We start from the raw sequence: 3,779 nt of genomic DNA, 5'->3' as shown, positions 1-3,779 counted from the left end.
GCTCAGTGCTTGGACCAATTCTATTCTCCTTATTTATGTTTCCTCTAGGCAACATCATTAGGAAACACTCAATTAACTTTAATTGTTATCAGAGAAGGTGATTTGTTCTCAATCAGTGTTGTTGCAGTGACTTAGTTGACCAATGACATCTTGGTGAACACTTCTTTACTGATTTAGTATCTAATTTCTTCTCTCCTCTGTTCTCAGGTCAGTCAGTAGAGGCTGCCAGTGATTTAGCTCTGGCCTACATGAAGTCCAGAGTAGGTGGGCTGGGTGGGGTGGTGACAGTGGACCCTCAAGGCCAATGGGCCGCTCGCTTCTCCAGTCTGCAGATGGCCTGGGCTGCAGCCCAAAAAGATACCCTGCACTATGGTCTGTACACTGGGGAACACTTCACCCAGAGCATCGATGACCCACTCTGACACTCGGATATAACCCAAATAGGTTTCATATTTGTAAACTTAAATTTTGCACTGAATTAAGAATAGTATTACTTGATACTCTTACAAATTTTGATTAACACAATTTAAGGTGTTCCGATGGTTAACCATTTAAGTATTGATTAATATTATTCATATTTTGTAATTGTATTGATTGTGTTATAGAATTTCGCGAAGAAAACGTACAGACAGGCTCGACTGATTAGTTAGCCCCCATCATGAAATCATCTTCAGCACCAGACATACTGCGTTTTGCCTATCGAGGCCGCCACTGGCAGTTCAGGGTGCTCCCATTTGTGTTCTCCCTATTTTCAAGGGTGTTTACAAGGTACATGGCTGCAGCCCTTGCACCTCTGCAGTATTCAAGGCATGAAGATCCTTCCGTACCTGGATGACTGGCTAATCTGCGTGACCACGAGGCCAAACTGGGCCTAAGGGTAAATCTAGAGAAAAATTGCCTAAACCCCACTCAGACCACAACCATTATGGTGTGGCCTTAGACACGACAACCATGAGGGCCCATCTGTCCCCTCTCCATGTGGGAAATATTATCCACTTACATGCCCTCTTCCAAATGGGCAGGTCATTGGCCTACGTCATGTTCCTGCATCTCTTGGGCAGACTAACATCAGTGTCGACATTTGTCCCTGCAGATGTGGCTGAACAGCTTCCGCGTGGACACTAAGTGGCACAGGGTTCAACAGCAACGAGAAATTGTCACCACAGATGCATGCCCTCAGGGTGGGGCTCAGTGTGGCAGATCAGCACAGTTCAAGGACATTGCTCTGTGCAAGACCGCACAGAACACATCCATGTTCTGGGACTGTGAGTGGTGCACCTAACTCTTACTAAGCACTTACTATTGTACCTGAGAGGAAGGCATGTGCTTGCACGGTCAGACAAAATTTTTGACCGTCTTCCATACACCACCACCGGGGTGGAAGACTTCCATTCCTGCCTCTTCCAGGGGAGTGGCGCCTCCACCCAGAGGTGCTGCGTCCAATCTGGGCCCTCTTTGGCAGAGCAGAGGTGGATCTCTTGCCTGAGAGACGTTGAACCTCTGCCCCCTAAGGTTCTCCCTGACAGAGATGACCAGCCCTCTAGGCCAGGATGCACGGGCTCACCCTTGGTCCCGAGGGTCTGCTGTGTGCTTGTCAACTGCTTCCTCTGATTTAGCTGACACTTCAGAGAGTTCTTCAGAAGGGTCACAGGATGTTACTGGTGGCCCCCCTTCTGGTCAGGCCGAAAATGGCTCTCTCTGCTCCACAGTCTTTGTCGCAGCGTGCTGTAGCACCTCCCAGACAAGAAAGACCTACTGTCTGCCTATTGGGAGGTCAGATCTGGCAACCCTCAGTGCCTCCAACTGTGGGTTTGGCCTGAACAGCTGCTGAGCAGCTGCATAGACCCTGTCAAGCAGACTATCATCGCCAAAGTGCCGTCCACCCACATCCAGCACGACAACAGGTGGAAGCTATTCTGGCACTGGTGTATAAGCCGGAGTGAAGTCCAGTACACCGTGCCTACCATCCTGGAGTTCATGCAGTCCCTCTTGGATGACAGCAGGTCTCACTCTATTCTGAAAGTGTATGTTGCGGCAATATAATGTTGACAATGACACAGTGGGAAGTCCCAATCTGGTATCCCTCTTCCTGACAGACAAGGGATGAAACAAGCCGGAAATAGTGTGCCCAGTACAGGCCATGAGAGGCTAAATTGCAGCTACCACGGGCAATCGGCGGTTAGAACAGCTGTTCCTCTGCTATGATGGTCCGAATTAAGGTTGTGCTTGCTTGGAGAGAGCTCCCACTTGAATGTGGATGGCATTGGCCATGCATATGGGATGAGTAACCATCCCCTGCTATCTGGCATGAGGTGCCACTCTACTAGGAGTGTTTCCACATCATGGGCTGCCCTGAGAGGTGTACCCCTGAAGAACATATGTGCCACTGCATCATGAGCATCACTGGGCACATTGTCTAGATTCAGTAAGGTCAATTTTGCCATTACCCATCTACTGGGGGTAGTCCTCCTTCCAGGGTCCCCTTAATCTACTCAATGAGGTGGATAGTCAGGATTCCTCGTGACTCTGCTGGTAGAAGTCATCCAGTGCTTTAAACACCGCCTCTGGTGGTCATCAGGGATGAAGTAGAACAAAAGCTACAAATGTAACTACAGTCTATGAATCCCGAGTGACCGCCAGAGCGCTCTGTCACTCAGAATCCTTGTGATCCTGTGAGAAGATTCTGTAGGAACAGTTCCCCTGATAACACTAGAAGATATAGTCTCTTGGTTTGTCCAGAGGTCACAAGTGGCATTGTTGATATACATACTTGAACTTTGCATTGGCGACTGGAATACTTACTTTAATAGGTACTTTAAGCACTGCCTATTGTGGCCATTTGGGATTCATAGAACTGATTTTACACACTGTAGAGTTTTCCTTTCAGCTTTAAATCATCCCAAACTTTGGACGCAACTCTATTCTTTTTCTCTTCTTCTATTTTACAATAACTGTTGTCTACGTCACCTGTACACACAATCCTCAGTTGCTGTAAGAAAAACTGTATCAATGGTTTCAAATTACTCCAGTTACTTAAGGAATCATTTCAGCCCCAAACTGTTCAGAATTAATTTGGCACATAAATGGCATTTTATATGATTTTGTAAATTCCAGTGTTGTCTTCGATTTTTAAACTTTAGCAAAATATAGAATGTTTCAAAATAGTAATGAATAGGAAACTGATTGAGTTTTTTTTAGTAGAAAGTATTTTTAAATCAAATGAAATACATTTTATGTGTGTGATCATCAAATGACCATATAACAAAAAGGGTATTATACAATTAAATGTATTAAATAACAGAGATTCCATGTGATTATTCTGTAGCAGTGCTGTCCTGTAACACGGCCATCAGTCCTACCTTTGGACCAGAGCCAGTATGTGTGAAGTGCTGCTGATCAGGTGATGGTTGTCTGGTAGGAAAACACTGATTCCTGACAATAAATGCCTTTAATCCCAGACCATTGTCAGTTTCACGCTTCATTTACCCATAAAGTCTGTGTGTAGAGGTGCACTGGTATGTTGATCTCTGACTGTGTCTGTTACCCTGATCCACTAGATGGGGCTGTCAACACTGAAACACAACACACAGGTTGGATGACTTCTTGAAGAATTTCTCTTTGTCTCAAACCCTGAGACATTTTATTTAGTTCTTTTGCTTTATATTAAAACATATTAAACGTGTGCATGAACTTGATTAACATGTACCATGACTGCCTTAATAAAGGTCCTGAGGTATCTTGGCTGGGTATAGACGTGAATCTCCATCAGTTTGCACAAA

The 3,779-nt window shown here is 45.4% G+C and overlaps 2 long non-coding RNA genes across 2 annotated transcripts in view; one reads left to right on the top strand and one right to left on the bottom strand.

Annotated features, from left to right (window-relative positions):
• LOC116697132 (uncharacterized) overlaps positions 1 to 3,457 on the top strand; it is an 18,216-nt gene extending 14,759 nt beyond the window's left edge. Inside the window, exon 3 of the long non-coding RNA XR_004333926.1 lies at positions 1,152 to 3,457. This is a non-coding gene — a long non-coding RNA (uncharacterized LOC116697132). The remainder of the gene's footprint in view (positions 1 to 1,151) is intronic.
• LOC116697134 (uncharacterized) overlaps positions 1 to 3,779 on the bottom strand; it is a 22,889-nt gene that overhangs the window by 6,973 nt on the left and 12,137 nt on the right. The window lies entirely within an intron of this gene.

The sequence above is a fragment of the Etheostoma spectabile genome, chromosome 10 (assembly GCF_008692095.1).
Source record: "Etheostoma spectabile isolate EspeVRDwgs_2016 chromosome 10, UIUC_Espe_1.0, whole genome shotgun sequence".
Classification (NCBI taxonomy): Eukaryota; Metazoa; Chordata; class Actinopteri; order Perciformes; family Percidae; genus Etheostoma; species Etheostoma spectabile.
This window is presented reverse-complemented; position numbering and strand designations above follow the sequence as displayed.